The sequence below is a fragment of the Dipodomys merriami genome, unplaced genomic scaffold, assembly GCF_024711535.1.
Source record: "Dipodomys merriami isolate MVZ:Mamm:240054 unplaced genomic scaffold, mDipMer1.0.p SCAF_143, whole genome shotgun sequence".
Lineage (NCBI taxonomy): Eukaryota > Metazoa > Chordata > Mammalia > Rodentia > Heteromyidae > Dipodomys > Dipodomys merriami.
Genome location: NW_027202749.1, coordinates 1642114 through 1665042, shown reverse-complemented (window position 1 = coordinate 1665042; position 22929 = coordinate 1642114). Strand labels below are relative to the sequence as shown.

The 22929-nt window shown below is 44.3% G+C and overlaps 1 protein-coding gene across 23 annotated transcripts in view; it reads right to left on the bottom strand.

Moving 5' to 3' along the window:
- The window catches only part of Add1 (adducin 1), a 61957-nt gene extending 39490 nt beyond the window's left edge, over positions 1-22467 (bottom strand). For 9 of the 23 annotated variants that reach the window (XM_070021719.1, XM_070021728.1, XM_070021733.1 and 6 more), the window contains exon 1: positions 22303-22464. The gene's annotated coding sequence lies outside the window, so the exon portion shown is untranslated. Of the gene's footprint in view, positions 1-1568; positions 1664-21994; positions 22085-22302 lie in introns of those variants that run through there. The other 14 variants (XM_070021716.1, XM_070021723.1, XM_070021725.1 and 11 more) reach the window with 6 other exon arrangements.
- Between the last annotated feature and the right edge of the window lie 462 nt (positions 22468-22929).

Genomic DNA, 22929 nt, shown 5'->3' with positions numbered 1-22929 from the left:
TTGGCTCAAATGGTAGAGTGCCACTATGAGTGAAAAGGCTGAGAACTCAAGGCCTGGAGTTTAAGCTTTAGTACTAGCATGCGTGTGTGTGCGCGCACACACACACACAACCAATGCCAAGACAATCTAGACCTACCTAAACCCAACAGCAAAAACTATAAATACAGCCAGGAGCTGGTGGCTCATGTCTGTAATCCTACCTATTCAGGGGGCTGAGATCTGAGGATGGTGGTTCAAAGTTAGCTCAAGCAAGAAATTCTGTGAGATTTTTATCTCTAATTAAACCACCAGAAAGCCGGAAGTGGCACTGTGGCTCAAAGTGGTGGAGCACTAGCCTTGAGCAAAAGAGCTCAGGGATAGTACAAGCCCTGAATTCAAACCCCACAACTGACTAAAACAAAAACAAACAAACAAAAAAACTACAAAAACTTAGAAATAAATAAATAAATCCTTATGACAAAAGGATAAGGAAAAAAAATAAATTGGACTTCCTCCAAATTAAAAACATTTGTGCTTCAGATATCATCAAGAAAGTAAAAAGACAAGTCCCGAGAAGACATGGATGCAGGAAAACAGAAGAACTCTTATAACTCCATCATTAAAATAACTTTTTTTTTTTTTACTCAAAAACTGGGGATCTGGGAATGTGGCTTAGTGCCCTGGGTTTGATTCCTCAGTACCACATACACAGAAAAAGCCAGAAGTGGCGCTGTGGCTTAAGAGACAGAGCTACATTTAGCCGGGCACTGGTGGCTCATGCCTGTAATCCTAGATACTCAGGAGACTGAGATCTGAGGATACGGTTCAAAGCCCATGGACTCTTATCTCCAATTAACCACCAGAAAACCGAAAGTGGTGCTGTGGCTCAAGCACAAGAGCAAGCGAGAGAGCGCTACATTTGAGCAAAATGAAGGTCAGGGACAGTGCCCACAACCTGAGTTCAAGTCCCAGGACTGGCAGGAAAACAAACAACAACAACCAAAATAAACCCTTTGGGCACCACTGGTTCACACCCATAATCCTAGCTACTCAGGAAGCTGAGGTCTGACAAAGATTCAAAGCCATCCTAGGCAGCAAAGTCCATGAGACCCGAAAAAGCCAGAAGCAGCTTTTTGGTAGAGTGCTAGCCTTGAGCAAAAGAAGTTCAGGGAGAGTGCCTAGGCCTTGAGTTCAGGTCCCAGGACTGGGGAGGGAGGGAGGGAGGGAGGGAGGGAGGGAGGGAGGGAGGGAAGGAAGGAAGGAAGGAAGGAAGGAAGGAAGGAAGGAAGGAAGGAAGGAAGGAAGGAAGGAAGGAAAAGGGACGGAGAGAGGGAAGGAGGGAGGGAGGGAGGGAGGAAGGAAGGAAAAGGGACGGAGAGAGGGAAGGAGGGAGGGAGGGAGGGAGGGAGGGAGGGAGGGAAGGAGAAAATTCACTAGCAAGAGGAGGCTCAAGCCAGCGCACTCCCCCACAGAAACAAAGCAGAGCATCCTTTTGCACAATTATTTAAAGAATTTTGCTTAAAAAAAAAAACTTTCTAAAAACAGACTTAGCAGAATACAACCATGGTAAATTATAAATAATCACTTACCACTTACATTTCTTCTCTAGTAATACAGTTTCCTACCATCAGGTAGTGCAGTGATTACAGTGAAGATTCCTAACAGCTTCAGTCTCACTGAATTTACCCTTCTGGGGAACTCTGAGCTCAGTCAAAGCCTTTAATTACTCTGATCCGATCATTTCTATTCCTGTGCATCTTGCAGATAAAAACAGCTCTAAAGATTCCTTTTAAGTAATTGCAGCTAAAATTATCACTGCTTACACCTTGTACCAAGTACGAATCTAAAACTCATTTTGACATGTTAACTCATATCATTTTTCCCCTGCAGACAAGGAAACTGAGTCACAAAGCAGGAAGAGGCTGCTAGGGTCTGAACCTCTTCTGCTGGCTGGAGAACTCCCTCTCCTCAAGTGAGTGCATGCGGCTGCTCACCAGCCTCAGGGTCAGGAGGGAGGAAAGAATAAAAAGCAAAGAGAAAATGGACCAAAGCACACTGTGCTCCTTTTAATCAGAAACTGATCACCTGAGTGGGTCCTCTTGTTTTCTCTCTCCTTATGATGAAGAGTTAACTGCTTCCTCACCAAACATTTTATTTATTTATCTACTTATTTATTTCTTTACTTGGGGAGAAGTACTGGGGTTTAGACTCAAAGCCTATTGCTTGCTGGGTTTGCTCTCTCAATCAATGTTCTACCACTTGAGCCATAGCTCTAGACCTACTTTTTCTAACAGAGATCCTCCAGATCTCAGCCTAGGGTTACAAGTATGAGCCACCTGAAGCATGTTTTACTTTTTTTTTTTAATTTTATTTTATTTTATTTGTGAACATACTGTACAGAGGGGTTACAATTACATGGGCAGGATAACGCGTACATTTCTTACCAAGCATTGCACCCTCCTCCTTTGGTTTACCCTTCACATCCCTTCCCAGCCTCCCCCCTCCCCCCCAATCCCAATCGTTCTCCTTCCCCCCCCCCAATGTTTTACTTTTTGTATACAGTTATATGGCCATTCCTTAACTATAGCATCATCCAATTCTAGGGAATATCATGGAAGGTTTAACAAGCAGTAAGGAGAGAAGCAGGGGTCTGAGACTCAGGTTTCCTGAGACTCAGCACTTGTTCCTGCCTCTCACTATGCTGCCTTTCTGTTGATGGTGGCAGAGCTCTCAGCCCATAGGTCAGTGCTGAGCTGAGACTCAGTGGCCAGTCACCTGTACACTGTAAGAGCTAAACGGGTATCAAGTTTCCTTGTCTGCAAAGATATCTCCCCAATGTAATGAACAAATGAGGCCATGAAGCTGAGAGAAGAGAGGAAGGGAGGGAGAGGGGAGGGGGGAGGAAAGGAAGAAGGGAGGGAATAGGATAGAGAAGTAAACTTCACCCTGACTCCCAAAATCCAGACCTAATTTTTCTCAAACCAGGCTGAAACAAAGGCGAGTACAAAATGCAAAGGATCCAAGAGTGACTAATACTGAGTTCTACAGGGGCACTACCAAGACAACTACATACATCACATGCACTGCACGCATGCTCCACTCTACTATGTACGCTGCATGCATGCCCATATGCATTAGTCAGTTCCAACAACCTTGCAAGATGTCTCCATTTGCTGATGAAGAAGAGACTCTCATTTTAAGTAGCAGAAACTTCACAATAAATAAATGGCCCACTTGGAACCTGACCCAAGACCACTTTTTCTGTCAAATGTGAACACCAGGGAGAACAAGTAGACAAATGGGCTCTCATGCTAGTTCAGCATCACAGCCCCACCATTTAGCACCTGACTACCAAGTCTCAGAACATACCTGTTCACAGGAATACAAAAGTCAACTTGTACTAACGCTATTCAAAAATTTACTTTTAAACCAAGGACTGGTGGCTCTGGCCTGTAATCCTAGCTACTCAGGAGGCTGAGATCTGAGGATCACCGTTTGAAGCCGGCCCAGGTAGAAAGTCCATGAGAATCTTATCTCCAATTAACCACCAAAAAGCCAGAAGTGGAGCTGTAGCTCAAGTGGTAGAGCACTAGTCTTGAGCAAAAAAGAGCTCAGGGACAGCACCAAGCCCTGAGTTCAAGCCATAATCAAAACAATTACACACACACACACACACACACACACACACACACACACACACACACACTACTTTTATTCAAAGCAAGAGCATAAAGCTCTAAGTTTAAGCTCCAGTACCAATGCATACCCCAAAAAATTCTATTAAAAATGATACCCATTTCCTTCACGATTCATAAGCACACTCATACGAGAATACACACACACACACACACACACACACACACACACACATTTCTAGACAGGGTTTCATTATACAGCCAGGAACGCATGATCTTCCTATCCTCATCTCTAGAATACAAGGATGACAGGTATGTAACACCAGGTCCAGATCAATTCATACATTTTTTTTTTCTTTCCTGGTATGGGGCTTGAACTCAAGGGCTCAGCACCATCCCTGAGTTCTTTTTTGCTCAAGGCAAGCACTCTACCACTTGAAGCTACAACTCTACTTCCAGTTTTCTGGTGGTTAATAAGAGCTAAAAGAGTCTCCTGGACTTTCCTGCCCCAGGCTGGCTTTGAACATGATCCTTAGATCTCAGCCTCCTGAGTAACTAGGATTACAGGTGTGAGCCACCAGTGCCATTACTATGCTGTTCCTATGCTTACATATCTTAAATGTTTTCATGTTGAAATGTTTTTTCCCTCTGGTTTTCATTCTGTGAGGGTGGTTTGCTAAATGATGGTTTAATATACATTTCTTTTTTTATGTTTTTCTTCAAAAAATACATAAGGGTAAGGAGGAAGATCTGGCAGGATGACAGGTAAGGAAGATTAAATACTGGCCACAAAATAAAGCAGTTTTCAAAATTTAAATGGCCAGCCCAGCATCAGTGGCTCACACCTACAATCCTAACTACTCCGGAGACTGAGTTCTAAGAATTATGGTTCAATTTCTTTGTTGCTTTGTATGTCCCTCCCCCACAATATAACCCCTGCTTTCACTATATTTGATGTCAGTATAACTTGTGGAGGAGATGGGGAAAAACAAGTCGTTTAAGGATACAGGTGGACCTGTTGCAACAATGAGAAGTACAAGTTGTCATGTCGAAAACGAGCTTTACAACGTTGGTGCGGGGGTGGGGGGGAGGATTGGGTGAAGGGGGGGAGGCTGGGAAGGGATGTGAAGGGTAAACAAAGGAGGAGGGTGCAATGCTTGATAAGAAATGTACGCATTATCCTGCCCATGTAATTGTAACCCCTCTGTACAGTATGTTCACAAAATAAAATAAAATAAAATGAAAAAAAAAAAAGAATTATGGTTCAAAGCCAGCCCTGGCAATAAAGTCCATGAGACTTTTATCACCAATAAACTACCAAAAAAACAAAGTGTAGCTGTGGTTCAAGTGGCAGAGCACTAGCCTTGAGCAAAAGCAGCTCAGGGACAGCACTCAGGTTCTGAGTTTAAACCCCATGACTGGCACACACAAAGAATTTAATGGCCAGTAACTAAATGTTCTCAGTAATTAGTTCTTGTGGAAGACAAACCCATACAAGGAAGCTTTGAAGTATTAACTAGGGCTGAACAATGAGAACATGTAAGAGCTGAGTGTGTTGGAAAAAAGATCTCTATTCTATGCACATAAGGCTAACAAAGGAGCTGTCCTTTTAAACTCTGAGACTTAGAAAGATGGTGCCAGTTTTCCTATTTATTTTTTTATTGTGAAAAGACCGTACAGAGGGGTTACAATTACATGGGCAAGATAATGAGTACATTTTTTATCAGCATTGTTACCTCCTCCTTTGTTTCCCCTTCCCATCCCTTCCTATCTCCCCTCAGTTTTCCTCTTTAAAGCTAAACAGGAATCATCAAAATCTCAAATATAAACTTAAGTAAAATTCTGTCAAAAATATGCTGCTAGAAAGTCATTAGGTTGACTAAGAGAGATATAAAAGTATGTTATCAAGTAATTATGAGCACACAAATATTTAATGGTCTGGTTTTCATAAAATAAGGACAAGTGTTTTTTAAAAAGGTAAGATACAGAAAATGATATATACATACTATCTTTTTTGAGGGCGAAAAATAGAAATATTCACATTTAGTTGAAATTACATAAACAAATGACTAAGAACACACAAGAAACTATAAAAAACAAAGCTAAACAGCATTAAGAACATAAAAGGGGGGCTGGGAAGGTGGCTCAGTGGTAGAGTGCTTGCCTTGCATACCTGAGGCCCTGGGTTCAATTCCTCAGCACCACATAAGCAAAAAGAAAAAAAAAAAAAGAACATAAAATGAGTATAACTCAAGGTATTAACAGTATGGATACATTTAACATTTTGAAATTTTCTGTCTATAAGGCACTAAATATATAGTCTGTGTTTTATTTAGTAAGTTAGCCTTATTTTGGGGGGTAGGAGGGTCAGTCGGGGAGCCTGAACTCTGGGCCTGGGCACTGTCCCTCAGTTCTTCAGCTCAAGGCTAGCACTCTACCACTTGGCCACAGCACCACTTCCGGTTTTTTTTTTGGCTTATGTAGTGCTGAGGAATCGAACCCAGGGCTTGCTAGACAAGCACTCTACCATTGAGCTACCTTCCCAGCCCAAATTAGCCTTATTTTGATTTCAGTATTGGAAGTCCAGTGCCAGTGGCTCACACCCATAATCCTAGCTATTCAAGAGGCTGAGATCTGAGGATCGTAGTTCAAGCCAGGCCAGGCAGAAAAGCCCCATGAGACTCTTATTTCCATTAAACCACTCAGTAAAGCAAGAAGTGGTGCTGTAGCTCAAATAGTATAATGCTAGCCTTAAGCACCAAGAAGCTCGGGGATAGCTCGTAGGCCCTGAGTTCAAGTCCTACAACCAACCAAAAAAAAAAAAAAAAAAAAAGAATGGAGCCAGGCATCAGTGGTTCATGCCCACAATCCTACCTACTCAGCATAAGGTCTACTCCTGGATGGCGAGCAGACTCTATACCCTCCTCACAGCAAAGTCTCCGCCCAATACCTGCGCTACCTAGGCAACTGGCACATCTGGAAGAGGTCACATCTGCATCCACTGAGGTCACATCTGGATTCAATGTGGCCATACCTTGCCCCGCCCCTACCCTAGATAAGGCCTAGCCCAGGGCCAGACACTCTCTTTCCCAGGCCTTTTCCAGCCTCGTGGAGTGCCAACCTGGCCTGGTGCCAGCCAGTCTACTGAATAAACCTACCGCTTACCTGAATACCAGGTGCATGGTACCTTGAGTACAATCTGCAGGTGCCTTCCTGGGCCAAGCAAGGACAGTCTTCTCCTTGGTCCGGGACCCGGACAGAGTTAGCCCCTTCTGTCTGACCATGCCTTCCTACTTCCTTCAAACCTTCAGACACACCCTTCTTACTGCCTAGAACAAATTCATTCTGGCTGCTTTGAGCACTGTTTTCATTATCAGTCAGGTTGAAGGTTGAATTTCCCTAATCACCCATTTATTTGTTTATTTATTTACTTATTTATTTTTGCCAGTCCAAGAGCTTGAACTCAGGGCCTGGGCACTGTCCCTGAACTTCTTTTGTTCAAGGCTAGCATTCTACCACTTGAACCACAGCTCCACTTCTGGCTTTTTCTGCTTATGTGGTACTGAGGAATTGAACTTCATGCATGCTAGGCAGGCATTCTACTATTAAGCCATGTTCCCAGCCCCTCCCCCACTTATTTTTGTGTGTATGCTGGTACTTGGGCCTGAACTCAGGGCCTGGGTGCTATTCCTTAGCTTCTTCACTCAATGCTGGCACTGTACAATTTGAGCCATAGGTCTACTTTTGGCTTTTTAGTGGTTAACTGAAGATTCTCACAGCTCCTTACCCAGAATGGCTTTGAACCACAATCCTCAGCCACCTGAGTAGTTAGGAATACAGATGTGAGGCCATCACCCCATCCCATAATTACTCATTTCAAATAGCTGGAACTGTTAACACTTTCAAATCACCATAGATTCTGTGTGAGTGTGTGTGTATGTTTTATCATTCTCTCCCAAGTACTTACTGCCACTACCAAAGCACACTCAGGAACTAGATTGCTTAAGTTCAAATTCAGGGCCAGTCACACAGACTCTAAATAAGTATCTTTTTTTTTTTTTTTTTTTTTGGTCCGGTCATGGGGCTTGAACTCTGGGCCTGGGCGCTGTCCCTCAGCTCTTCAGCTCAAGGCCAATGCTCTGCCACTTGAGCCCAGCGCCACTTCCGGCTTTTTTCTTTTTGCTTATGTGGTGCTGAGGAATTGAAGCCAGGGCCTCAGGTATGCAAGGCAAACGCTCTACCACTGAGCCACCTTCCCAGCCCCCTAAATAAGTATCTATTAAAAGAGAAATAACTCCCAGGTCCAACACTGTGGAACTGACAATGCTAGTCTAATTCTGGTATGGTTTCCAGAAGACTCTAATGTAAGAAAAGCCATTGCTTTACTTCCTCCTATCACCACTGGCATGTGCTCGCTGGAAACAGTACTGTAGTAGATTCAGAATCTCAATTTACCACCCACAAAGAATTCCAGACTGCAAGTGGACAATCTGTATATCAAACTGGGTTTTGGGTCTCTGAACTAAATGGGTTTTGTTTGTAAGAATTGACGTCAGTTCCAAAGCTGATATGTAAAACAAAAAGCAGCTATACCTAGTTGACTAGATTTGGTGACAAAGACATGTATAACTCCTAGAAGTGGGAAAATAAAAGGAAAAGGAGATCTCTACCTCATAGGTGTCACATCACACTAAGTGCGCAGAGACCTACAGTAAGCCCAGACTACAGAAGACTCAACAGAACAGGAGAAACAGAACAACCAGACACACCAAGTAGCTGGCAGCCAAGCGCCAGTGGCTCAAGCCTATAATCCTAGTTACTCAGGAGTCTGAGATCTGAGGATCTTGGTTCAAAGCCAGCCTGGGCAGGAAAGTCCACGAGACTCTTATCTCCAATTAAACACTTCCCCCGCACCCTCCCCCCTCAAAAAAAAAAATAGGCCAGAGGCTAGGAAGGTGGCTCAGTGGTAGAGGGCTTGCCTTGTATACATGAGGCCCTGGGTTCGATTCTTCAGCACCACATAAGCTGAAAAAGCCGGAAGTGGGGCTGAGGCTCAAGTGGTAGAGTGCTAGCCTTGAGCCGAAGAGCTGAGGGACAGAGCCCAGGCCCAGAGTTCAGGCCCCATGACTGACAAATTAATAAATTAATTTTTTAAAAAAGGCCAGAAGTGGAGCTGTGGCTCAAGAGGTAGAAAGCTAACCTTGAGCAACACAGCTCAGGGACAGAGTCCAGGCCCTGAGAGTAAGCCCCAGGACCCTTGCACCCCACAAAAAAATGTAAGACTAGGGATATAAACATAGTATATACTTGGCATGTACAAGGCCTGGTTTTGATCCCTAATACCAGGTGTATTCAACAGACAGACAGACAATAAGGTAAAGCTTTACATATCTGTACTTCCTAGCTACTCTGGAGGCTGAGGGAAAAGAATCACTTGAACAGAGGAGTTAAAAGCTTGTTGAAGACATCATACCAAGACTCCATCTTCAATCTCAAAAAATAAATAAATAAAGGCAGTGGCCGGTCGCCAGTGGCTCACACCTGTCATCCTAGCTACTCAGGAGGCTGAGATCTGAGGATAGCAGTTCAGGAAGTGGCACTAGAGCACTAGCCTTGAGCTGAAGAGCTGAGGGACAGCACCCAGACCCAGAGTTGAAGCCCCACAACTGACTCAAAAAAAAAAAAAAAAATCTACATATCACTGGGCATGGGTGTTTCCAGCTACTCAGGAGGCTAAGGAGGACTAAACTTAGCCAAGCAGGAAAGGCCTTCAGATTCTACCTCCAATTGACTAGCAAAATGCCAGTCTAGAGATGTGATTAGAGTAGGATGAATGAACACGCTGAAGAAGAGCTCAAGGCCCGGAGTTCAAGTCCTAAAATGGGAGTGAGAGGGAAGAAGAGTGAACAAAAGGCCAATTAGGGTGGCATCCTGCAGAGGCCAGCCCACGAGGCTCAAATGTGTTCCTAGGTAGCACAAACCCACAGAACCCCCAACTAAACACACCCAACACATTAAGCTAACAAGTAGGAGAAACAATGGTGGCTGCTCCCAGTACAAAAAAAAAGGAAGAAGAAAACCACACGAGTTAGGCATTATAAACTGTCTACAAGGATACTTCTGAAACAATAAAACAAAAAATTCAATTCAAATTAAATTAAGCCTGCTTCCCTTCATTCCTTTCAACCCTTTCCTAAATGTAGGTCAGAACAAGCAGTAACTATTAAAAGGACTCTTAAAATTTAATATTATGCTAAATTCCTAAGTACTTTAAGGACCAGGATATCTGGTAGGAACTGACCCAACTAATAAGCCATCAGCATATTTAAACTGTTAAGTAAACCTTCTGAGAGTATAAGATTATATAAATCTTATATATAATACTGTTTTTAAAACCTTATATATAGGGGCTGGGAAGGTGGCTCAGGGGTAGAATGCTTGCCTTGCATGCCTGAGGCCCTGGGTTCCATTCCTCAGCACCACATAAGCATCTAAAAGAAAAAACCGGGAAGTGGCGCTGTGTCTCAGGTGATAGAGCTGAGGGACAGCACCCAGGCCCAGAGTTCAGGCCCCACGACTGGACCCCCCAAAAAATAAAAATAAAAAAATAAAACCATATATATATATATATATATATATATATATATATATATATATATATACATATATGTGTGTGTATATATATATAAATGAGTTATTCAAATGTGATCTGTGCTATGAGCAAAAAACAAACAAAAACAATATATAAAATGTACAGGTGGGGCCAGGCGCAGGTGGCTCATGCCTATAATCCTAGCTACTAGAGAGGCTGAGATCTGAGGATCCTGGTTCAAAGCCAGCCCGAGCAGGAAAAGTCCATGAAACTCTTATCTCCAACAAACCACCAGAAAACCGGAAGTGGCTCTGTAATACAAGGGCTAGAGTGCTAGCCTTGAGCTGAAGAGCTGAGGGACAGCGCTCAGGCCCAGAGTTCAAGTCCCACCACCGCCAAAAAAGAAAAAAAAATGTACAGGTGGGAGCCAGGTGCTGGAGGCTCACGCCTGTAATCCTAGCTACTCTACTCAGGAGGCGGAGATCTAAGGATTGGGGTTCAAAGCCGGCCAGGGCAGGAAAATCCATGAGACTCTTATCTCCAATTAACTACCAGGAAAAAAATGTTTAAAAAACTGGAGGTGGTGCTATGGCTCAAATGGTAGAACACTTGCCTTGAGCTGAAGAGGCCCAGAGTTCAAGCCCCAAGACTGACCAAAAAGAAAAAAAAAAAGGAAAAAAGAATGCATATGTGGGGGTTTTGGTCTTGTTTTGTTTTTGCCTTAGTTTCAATTCTCAGTCTTTTATATTTATATTAAAAGAAAAGAAGACACTGCTACAAAGGAAAATTTTCAAATTTCACCGGTAATATAACCAAAGATAATTTCACTTTTGTTTTGTTTTTTGAAATAGAGTCTCATTACGTAGCCAAAGCTAATCTTTAACTTTTGATTTTTCTACCTCAACTTCCCCAGTGTTGTTTTTTTTTTTTTTTTTTTTTTTTGGTCCAGTCATGGGGCCTGAACTCTGGGCCTGGGCGCTGTCCCTCAGCTCTTCAGCTCAAGGCTAGCGCTCTACCACTTGAGCCTCAGCGCCAATTTCCAGATTTTTCTGCTTATGTGGTGCTGAGGAATGGAACCCAGGGCCTCAGGCATGCAAGGCAAGCGTTCTACCACTGAGCCACCTTCCCAGCCCCTCCCCAGTGTTGAGTAGCGCTAGCTACCGCTCCTGAAGGTTCCAGTGGGAATTTAGGGGGTGGGAGGAAAACAAAAACATTGTAAAAAGGCACTTGTTGATCAATTTTTAGCACTCAGTCTGAATGGTTCTTTCTTTGGGGTAGGGGAAATAATACTAGAAACTGAGCCAGGACTTCAAACACCTCCAAATGGAAATCTGGCTGCCTCCCTCTGCCTCAGTAGTAATTGGGGTCACAGGAATGTGTCACTTGAGTCTCAATAACTTTTGTTAGGAAACAGACACTGGAGCCGGGCGCTGGTGGCGCACACCTGTCATCCTAACTACTCAGGAGGCTGAGATGTGAGGATCACGGTTCAAAGCCAGCCCAGGCAAGAAAGTCCGTGAGACTCTTATCTCCAATAAATCACTAGAAAACCAGAAGTGGTGCTGTGGTTCAAGCGGTAGAGTGCTCGCCTTGAGGTGAAGAGCTGAGGGACAGCGCCCAAGCCCAGAGTTCAAGCCCCGACAAAAAGAAAAAAAAAAAGACACTGCAAGTTTAAAAATGGTTTAAAAAATACACAGAGGTAAATATATATATATATATATATACTGATTTTTGTTTCTCTTTATTTTTTAAATTTTTATTGTTATTATAAAGATGCTGTACAGAAGAGTTAGTGTTACCTAAGTTAGGTAAAGAGTACGTTTCTTTTTGGACGTCACCCCTTCCCTTGCTCTCCTGTTTATTTTTTTAAACTTGACATTTGTTACAACTCTGCTTATTAACAAGACTCTTTATCTACAATACCATACAGGAAATAAGCTTATGAAAAAGGTGCAAATGGTCCTGACTCCCAAAGCAGTCTACAGATACTATATGTATTTCTTTAACCTTGTGGTCCTGAACTTCTAAGTATGAACATGACATTCTAAAAAATATTGTGAAATGTCAGAAAAGCTGGAAAAGGAATCAGAACAATTTCTTATTCTTTTGCACATAAGATTTAAAATTGTTTATATTGAATCATATACCCCCATACATAAATTGTAATTTAAAAAGTTATATCTTATTATGCTTTTCTTATAATATTCTGAAAAAAAGACATTAACATAAAATAACTGAAGTTTAGCCAAGTTAAATTTAGTTCTTGATGGGCACGGGTAGCTCACACTTTTAATCATAGCTTCTAAGGAGGCTGAAATCTAAAGATGTTGGTTTGAAGCCAGCCTGGGCATGAAAGTCTATGAGACCTGCATCTCTAATTAACCACCAAAGACCCAGAAGTGGAGCTACAGTTCAAGTGGTAAAGCATTACCCTTGAGCAAAAAAAAAAAAGTTCAGGGACAGTACCCAGGCCCTAAGTTCCAGCTCTAGGACTGTGGGGGAGGAGGGGAGACATGCTATTGAAGCCACACATTCTTAGCTTATATGGTTTTATAGGCTTAGTTTTTATTAAATTTTTCCCTCCCTCCTCCATCTTTCTAACAATGAGGCAGAAATAACTGTTTTCCCTAAGTTATTAACTACAATTCACATATAATCTCACAATTTATTTTCACAAAGTGAATAGGACAAAAAATCTATTGTATTTTATATGCATTTAAAGTATACTAAAAAATATTACTTATGTAACATATGGGGAGGGGTTGGAGGGGGAAACTGGGAGAAAGTAAAGGAAGGGGTGACACCGTCCAAAAAAAGCAATGTAGCCGGGCACCGGTGGCTCATACCTGTCATCCTAGCTACTCAGGAGGCTGAGATCTGAGGATTGTGGTTCAAAGCCAGCCTGGGTAGGAAAGTCCATGAGACTCTTATCTCCAATAAACCACTAGGAAACCAGAAGTGGCGCTGTGGCTCAAGCGGTAGAGCGCTCACCTTGAGCGAAGAGCACAGGGACAGCGCCCAAGCCCAGAGTTCAAGCCCCACGACTGACCAAAAAAAAAGGCAATGAACTCATTACCTGACTTATGAAATGATAGCCCCTCTGCACAATACCTTAATAGTAAATTTTCTAAAAATTTAAGTATTAAGGATCTTTGATTTGGGAATCATACAAATTATAGCCTTTTACCAATTTTGTTTCATTTTGCGTTCCTCTTCTTCCTAACTTTTCTTTATACCTAATACCCATAAAAGGCAAAGGAAGTAGAAGTTAAGTCCATGCATTTTACAATTCAGGAAATAAGATTAAGTATTGTACACAGGAGCTGGGAATGTGGCTTAATGGTAGAGTGCTTGCCTAGCATGCATGAAGCCCTGTTTGATTCCTTACTACTGCATAAGCAGAAAAAGAGGGAAGTGGCACTGTGGCTCAAGTGGTAGAGTGCTAGCCTTCAACAAAAGAAGTTCAGGGACAGTGCCCAGTCCCTGAGTTCAAGCCCGGGACTGGCAAAAAAATAAAAAGTACGCTGGGATAGACTTTTTACCACAAGACAAGTAGAGCAAGCTGGGCACTGGTGGCCCAGACATCTACAGTCCTAGCTACTCAGGAACTGAGATCCAAGAAGATAATGGTTTGAAACCACAGGGGGAAGAAAAGTCTAAAAGACTCCATTTCCAAAATAACTAGCAAAATTCAGGACTGAATGCATGGTTCAAGAGGTGGTACCCTAGTCAAGTGAATAAGCTCAGTGTGAGCAAGAGGCCCTGAGTCCAAATCTTGGTACTGGAAACAAAAAGAAAAGCAGGTTGATTGAAATGTATGTGATGTTACTGAGGATTAAACCTAAGGCTTGTGAATGCTAGGCAAGAACTCTGCTGCTGAGCTACATTCCTAGTCCTTTTGGGGTGTGTGTGTTTGTGTGTGTGTGTCAGTCCTGGGCTTGAACTTAAGAGCGTGGGCACTGTCCCTGAGCTTCCAGCCTCATTTTACTCAATGCTAGTGCTCTATCACTTGTGTCACAGCACTATTTCTGGCTTTTGCTGAGTGGTTTATTGGAGGTTAAGAGTCTCATGGACTTTCCCGTCCAGGCTGGCTTTGAACAGCAATCCTACCTGTCTCCAGAGTAGCTAGGATTACAGATGTGAGCTACCAGCACCTGGCCCTTAGTCCTTTTTTGAGGAAACAAAGTCTTGCTAAATTGTCCAGGTTGGCCTCACTTGTAATTCTCCTGCCTCAGTCTCCCAAGTAGCTTACATCATCATACCCAAATAAAATAGTTTTAGATTTTTACTTTATTGTTGCTACAGAGGTGATGTACAGAGGGATTTCAATGACACGAGTCAGGTAATGAGTGCGTTTCCCTTCGTACAGTTTCTTCCCTTCCCTCAATGTCCCCCAGGCCCTCCCTCCTGTCTCCATCCACCCTGAAGTGCATAGTTCACTTTCATCAGTGTCCAATGAACTCCACTGCTGCACTTTTTCACGCTTTTTTCCAGTTTTGTACCCTCCCCCACAAAGATATACACACAAAATACACCGTACATAAAGAAGATGGACTCATCAAAAGTATTTTTTTAAAGAGATCTCTTTTTCTGTATCTTGGAGTTTATTTCGATATACATTATTTTATATGAAGAGGCATGCAGGTATTGCTTCTCTCTGTTTCTCTCCTGAGAGTATCCGCTTTTGGTATCTAGAATCCTGTATAATTTATTATATCCCAGTGTATTTTGGATCTAATTTCTGCATATCAGAGAGAACATGTGCCATTTGTCTCTGAGTTTGTCTGACCTCACTTACCATGATTTGTTCTAGTTCCATCCATTTCCTTACAAATGACATAATCTTATTCTTTCTAATGGCTGTGTAAAATTCCATTGTGTATAGATACCACATGTTTGGAATCCACTCATCTATCAGGGGTATCTGGGCTGTTTCCATATCTTAGCTATTGTGAATAGGGTGGCAATGAACATGGATGTGCAGATGTCTTTATCATATCCTGGCTCATGATGTTCAGAAGATGCCGAAATAGACTTTTTAAAGTAGCACTTCATTTTAATATAAAATCATATGTTACATCACTTAAAAATATATACAACTTCAAACATAACTTCAAGGAAACACATACTTTTCAATATGGTATAAAACATGTATCTCAGAGATGATGCTCTGAGCAACAAAATAGCAAAGACATAGCTCACATGGCAGAGTACTCAATGACAAATTCAAATCCTAGTACCACCAAAACAACAAAACTAAAGACCAACATAGGCGAAATTCAATTATAAAAGTTAACTTTTTGGCAATAATATGTGACATGATCAACTATTATGGAAGCCTCAGTCTTCATTCTGCAAAAACTTAATCTAGCATGGAACACTTTCTGAAAGACTGCTTAAAAGGTATAGAGCATGGCAATTTAATCTGTTCCCTGATCAGCACCTAGCACTACACTGTCAGGGCATAACTGAAAGAAAATCAGAGGAAGATGGCGAAATAATATAACAGGGAGATTTTATATTACAACAAAGAGTCCTACAGAATTCTAGTACAAGAAGGAACAAGAGACATGACCAATTCCATGATCACTGATGTGGGTAAAGATCAAATTTTCTGGCGGTAATAAGGAGGGACAGAGTATCAAGGGGAGAACTACAAACTACAAACTCCTGAAGACTAAAACCAAGGCAAAGAGCTCTGCCCAGGTGCGTTGGAGGGCTGCTCCTCCAGCTGCAGACAAACTGCACAGTAGGGCCAGACAACAGCACTCATACGAGGCTGAGTCTCCTAAAAGTAACACTTCTGGAAAGCAGTACGGGAAAATGAAAGCAACACAGATTACAATGCCAAATAACCGTGTTCCAACTCAGGTAAAGCAGATCTCTTGACAAAAATAAACACATAATAAATAAATAAATAAATAAATAAATAAATAAATAAATAAATAAATAAATAAATAGAACAGACCCTGTGGGCACTGGTGGCTCACACCTGTAATCTAGCAACTCAGCAGGCTGAGAGCTGAGGATTGTGGCTCAAGGCCAGCCCTAGCAGGAACATCCATGAAACTCTTATCTCCAATGACCCACCAGAAAACAAGTGGTGCTGTGGCTCAACATGGTAGAACTCTAGTCTTGAGCAAAAAGCTCAGAGACAGCGCTTAGGTCCTGAGTTCAAGCCCCACGAAAAACCAGACCTCACTCTGCTCATGTATTATAATGGACAATAGAATCTCACAGTAGTATTTCTTCTATAGTTTGTGTGTGTATGTGTGTGTGTTGTATAGTAGTGTTTTGCTTTGAAACATGGTCTCACTGCGTCACCTAGGCTGACTTCAAACTCACTAGGTGCCCCAGTGGGGTCAAACTTTTGATTCTCCTGCCTTAACCTCTTTAGTGCTGGGATTACAGGTGTGAGCCAACTCACTCATTTTATAGTTCCTTAATGTAGACCTAAGTATGCTACAAAAAGGAAAGAACATGGCAGCAAACCAATTCAGTTTAAGGATCAAATGTCTAATTTGATATAATGATAAAATGTAGGCTAAGCATACAAAAAAAAAAACCTAGGCAATTTCAGCCAGGCATGGTGATGTATGCCTGCAATCCCAGCAGATGGGAGACAGAACCAAGATCTCAAATTGGGGGCTGGGAAGGTGGCTCAGTGGTAGAGCGCTTGCCTTGCATGCCTTACGCCCTGGGTTCAATTCCTCAGCACCACATAAGCAAAAAGAAAAAAGCCGGAAGTGGCACTGTGGCTCAAGTGGTAGAACGCTAGCCTTGAGCTGAAGAGCTGAGGGACAGTGCCCAGGCCCAGAGTTCAGGCCCCACGACCGGACCCAAAAAAAAAAAATCTCAAATTGGAGGACAGCTTGGGTTACAGTGAGACTTTCAAAAAGCAACACGTTTCAGTAGTGGCATTCCCATTAAGATTGAGATATGTATAGTATGGCAAAAACCAAAACGTTTGTCTTAGAAGAAAAGAAGATACTGGTATAAGACTGAGGAGATTAACAGAACTCTAGACTGGAAGTGTCCCTAACCCCTAATCTGCACTCTGAAAAAAAATCTAGAAACAAGTGCTGGTGGCTCACGGCTATCATTCTAGATACTCAGGAGGCTGAGATCCAAGGATCACGGTTCAAAGTCAGCCTCAGAAGGAAAATCTGTGAAACTTCTATTTCCAATTAATCCCCAGAAAACCAGAAGTGGCGCTGTGGCTCCAAAGTGGTACAGTACTAGCCTTGACCAAAGAGCTCAGGGACAGCGCCCAGGCCCCAAGTTTAAGCCCCACAACCAACAAGAACAACAAAAAAGATCTAGAAATAATCAGTTACTTGGTAGTAAGGATGAACTCAAGGCCTAACCTGCAGTTTCTAAACAGTTTGAGTATTCCTTCCCCAAGGTGTCTGAGATCGAGTTCCTGATTACAGATTTTTTTCAGATTTTAGATTATTTTCATATATGTAATGAGACATCTTAGATATGATCTGTATAAACATAAAACCCATTTATTTTCATACCTATCTCATACATTTGAACTAAAGGTAATTTTACAATTCTTTTTTTTTTTGGTCAGATGTGGGGTCTGAACTCTGGGCTTGGGCGCTGTCTACCACTTGAGCCACAGTGCCACTTCCGGCTTTTTCTGCTTAAGTGGTGCTGAGGAATAAAACCCAGGGCCTCACATATGTGAGGCAAGCACTCTACCACTGAGCCACCTTCCCAGTCCAATTTTACAATTCTTTGTCCTCCCCACTCCACAATGTTAGTGACCAATGCTCACCGCACAAGCACTCTACCACCAAGATCCACCCCGAGCGCCAATGAAACTGTGCAGGAAACAAAGTTTGTGTCCCATACCTAAAAGAGCTGGCAAGTTCTTTGTTCCCTTGGAGATGGTCAATAAATCATCTATCCTATATCTGCATTTTCATTGTGGCCCATCAAATGAGGTTAGGTATGGGATATTATGTCAGCACTCCAAAATCCAGTTTTGGATATTGGAGCATTTAGGATTCAAGCTTTTGGATTAGATATACTCAAACTATTATTTTCCACTACAAGAAGCCACTATCCATGACGGTGCACTCTCATCAGCCAGCTGATGAGGATCAGGCTAGGCTGGTCCCGGTGTGAGGCCCGCCTGGGAGGCTACACTTCAAAAGCAGAGCAAAGAAACAAAGGCCTCTTAGAGAAATGGATGCTTCTAGGGTTAGGACAGAAAACACACATGATAAAGTCTGGTACAGCTTATCAAATCTGAAGAAGGCCAAGTACTAAGACATTCAGGGGCTAATTCCAACAAGTTCGTATTGGAAAAAGATGAGACAATCAATATGTACGGTAGGTTGAAACATGAAATAGGTTTAAGTCTATGCTTCAGTATGTGGCCATAAGGACCAATACACAAATAAACCTGTTTTTTTCCTTTTAAAAAAAAAAGGCTTTTTAAACCCCAATTCATGATAATTAATCAGTCAGAACAACCATCAAAATGCTCAGCATTTTCTAGTTTGGGCCGTTTCTATGACTCTCAGATTTGGGTCCACCTGCCGGGGTTCCCAGCATCACAGCACCAATGGTCACAGGAAAGATGACCTTATATTACTCTTTTTTTGGTTGGTCATGGGGCTTGAACTCTGGGCCTGGACACTGTCACTGAGCTCAAAGCTCAAAGCTCTACCACTTGAGCCACAGCACCACTTCTGGTTTTCTGGTGGTTAACTGGAGATAAGAGTCTCATGGACTTTCCTGCCTGGGCTGGCTCTGAACCACAATCCTCAGATCTCAGCCTCCTGAGTAGCTAGAATTACAGGTGTGAGCCACCAGCACCCCGTTTTAACATTACTCATTCTTTTTTTTTTTGGGGTCCGGTTGTAGGGCCTGAACTCTGGGCCTGGGCGCTGTCCCTCAGCTCTTTAGCTCAAGGCTAGCGCTCTACCACTTGAGTCACAGCGCCACTTCTGGCTTTTTTCTTTTTTGCTTATGTGGTGCTGAGGAATCGAACCCAGGGCCTCAAGCATGCGAGGCAAGCGCTCTACCACTGAGCCACCTTCCCAGCCCAACACTACTCATTCTTAACATAACAAGTTTAAATTTTTCTCTACTCAAAAACAGATAAAGATTTCACTTGTATAAAATCCTGACAATTCAGCAGGTGCCAGGGGCTTATACCTAATCGCTACTCAAGAAGCTGAGACCTGGGGGTACTAAGGTTTTAAATCAGCCCAGTCAAAAAGCCATAAAACTCCACCTCCAAAATAACTAGCTTTTTGCTGAGTATTTATGCTCCAACAGGGCTCCAGTGATAGACTATCAGCTGAGCGAGCAAGCCAAATAAGTATAAGACCTTGAGTTCAAACCACAGTAGAATCTGACGTCTCATACAATAGTCCTCTGTTGTTTTAGAGCAAAGGCAGCTGGCGTTCTACTATAGTTTGCTCATCATATAGTGTAACTGCTACAGGCAAAAGGGAAGACTTATTATTTTTATTATTTTATTTTGGCGGTCTTGGTCTGCCTAGACTAGGCCCCTCCTACCCGTGCCTCCCACGGAGCTGGCAATACAGGTGTGCACCACACACTCAGCTTGCTGGTTCAGATAAAGCTGTTACTTTTTATGTTCAGGCTGGCCTCAAACCAAGATGCTTCTAATCTCTGACTCTAAAGTAAGTGGAGTTACAGACTGGCACAACCACATCAGCCTTTCATTCTTTATTATTAGATCTTTCTTGTGGTATTTTCCAAATATTGAATTTCTTCTAAATCTATACTGTTCCAATCACAGGATGCCTCCGGTAAGAGAAGGCACAAAGTTGGGCTTAACATGATACCTATCTCTCAGAAAAGAAGTCAAAGCAGAGTGCCGGTGGCTCACGCCTATAATCCTAGCTACTCAGGAGGCTGAGATCTGAGGATCGCAGTTCAAAGCCAACCCAGGCAGGAAAGTTCATGAGACTCTCATCTCTAATAAACCGCTAGAAAACCGGAAGTGGTGCTGTGGCTCAAGCGGTAGAGCGCTCGCCTTGAGCTGAAGAGCACAAGGACAGTGCCCAAGCCCAGAGTTCAAGCCCCATGACAGACAGACAGACAGACAGACAGAAAGAAAGAAAGAAAGAAAGAAAGAAAGAAAGAAAGAAAGAAAGAAAGAAAGAAAGAAAGAAAATCATGTACCCAGTTTTTGTCAAAGGAAAGGAGTTATGTGTGCTTTTTTTTTTTTTTTTTTTGGGGGGGGGGTCCAGTCGTGGGGCCTGAACTCTGGGCCTAGGCACTATCCCTCACCTCTTCAGCTCAAGGCAAGCGCTCTACCACCTGAGCCACAGTGCCACTTCCATCTTTTTTCTTTTTGCTTATGTGGTGTCAGTGAATCGAATCCAGGGCCTCAGGCATACAAGGCAAGTGCTCTACCACTGAGCCACCTTCCCAGCCCTGCTTTATTTTTTTTTTTTTTTAAATGGGAGTTCAGCTGCTGATGGTTCATTTAGTAGCTAGTGGAGCATTTAGGATTCAGGCTTTTGGATTAGATATACTCAAACTATTATTTTCCACTATAAGAAGCCACTATCCATGACGGTGCACTCTCATCAGCCAGCTGATATGGATCAGACAAGGCTCGTCCCCAAGTGAAGCCCGCCTGGGAGGCTACACTTCAAAAGCAAAGCTAGCTACTCAAGAGGATGAGTTCTGAGTACCTTGGTTCAAAACCAGCCCTGGAAAGAAAGTTCAGGAACTCTTATCTCTAATTAGCCACTAAAAAAGCCAGAAGGAGAGCTGTGGTTCAAGTGGTAGAGTGCTAGCTGCTAGCCTTTAGCAAAAAAGCTCAAGGATGGCAATCCAGGCCCTCAATTGCAAGCCACAGGAACTGCACCAAAAAGAAAGAAAGAAAGAAAGAAAGAAAGAAAGAAAGAAAGAAAGAAAGAAAGAAAGAAAGAAAGAAAGAAAGAAAGAAAGAAAGAAAGAAAGGAAAGAAAGAAAGAAAGAAAAAGAAAGGAAGGAAGGAAGGAAGGAAGGAAATCCTACATACAAATAGCAAATTAACAAATTGACTGTACCACTGTGATATACTACATCAAAGCCCTAAAAAGCAGTTTTGACTGTCCTCAAAAATCTTATTTTATTAGTCTAGCTTTTTCCATATATATCCCAGAATTGAGGTGTCTCAAATTGGTAGACCTAGTAATATATATGTATTATATATATATATACATATATATATATTGCCGGTTTTGCCCTTTAAGTAAACACTGCAATTATTACAAGCCTATCCTCATACAATTCACCTCTGGCCTGACATGTCCTCCCTCTGCTCCTACTCACGGACTCCCAGCTTCTTTCGGCGCATGGTTTTTGCAAAGGAGAGGGGATTATTTCAGATTCTATTTTCTGTCCCATTAAGATTTCAGCCAGACACAAGTGGCTCACTCCTGTAATCTTTGCTACTCAACAGACAGATCTGAGCATCACAGGCTTGAGGCCAGGCTGGGGAGGAAAGTGTGTGACATTCTTATCTCCAATTAACCATTGGGGGAGGGGGGTCACGACACAAGTGAAGGTGTGTGTGCCTCCAGTGGTTCAGGTACAGCTCCAGCCTTGAGCAGAAAAAGCTCTGGGGCAGCGCCCAGGCCCAAGTTCCAGCTCCAGTACTGACACTGGCGCTGACACGCACACCACACCCGCACACACACGCACACCCCTATCCGCTAGGTTCTAGGCGTCTGGGTCTCCAGTCACAGGGTCGAGGCCGCAGCAGCTCCGGGTATTTGCAGAAGGAACACGGATCACCTACCGGGCACCTTGAGCTACGAACCGCGGGACCAAGAGCGGCGCGAAAGCAGGAAAACGGAAGAACCTTCAAGCACCGAGACCCGGAGCGGGCAGGACCGGCCCAGCCCGCCGCGGCCGCCGCCGCCCGCGCTCCGGGCCAGCCGCCGGCGGGCGCGGCCGGCTGCGGGGAGGCGGCGGCGGGCTGGGCTCCGGGCTTCTCTTGGAGGGGACGGCCCGGGCCGCGCCGCCGGCTCCCCGCGCCCGCCCGCCCGCGCCGCCCGCAGGCCCCGCGCCCCGCCCGGAGGCCGCGCCCCGGCCCGCAGGCCTCACCTCAGCGCGGAATCGAGGGCAGCTCGCGCGCCTCCCCGGTCCGAGTGCGGCCGCCGCCTCCCGGCTCGCTCCCTCTCGGCTGGGCTCGGCCCCGGCCCCGCCCCCGGCCCCCGCGCGCACCCGGCCCGCCCCGCGCGCCCCGGCCCGCAGCGCCGCCGCTCCGGCCTCTCCGCCCCTCAGCCCGAGGATCGCCCCCGCCGCCCGAGCTGGGTGCGGCCTGCGGCGCGGCAGCCCAACAACGCGCGGCCCCATTGGCCCGGCACGGGCCGAGGCCACCCAGCATCTCGCCACGCAATTGGCCGCGCCAAGACGGAAGGGGCGGGTCCGAGCCGAAGAGGGCGTGGCTGTGGCCTCAGAGGCCCTCGGAACGGGTTGTCTTCGCGGACGCGGGTCGGCCCAGCGGCGCGCCGGCGGCGGCGGCCTCGCCTCACGATGCGGCCCCGCCAGCGTCTGGCGGGCGCGGGCCTGCCGGCTGCAGCGGCCGCCTCGGCGGCGCCCCGCGGAGCCGCCCCGGAGCAGCTCCGTCCCGGAGCCTGGCGGTCTGGGTGGGGTCAGGCGGCGGGGCCTGTGCGCCCCGATAAGGCTCCCGCGGGGTGAGCTGGCGGCCTGGGTCCGCCCCGGCCCGCA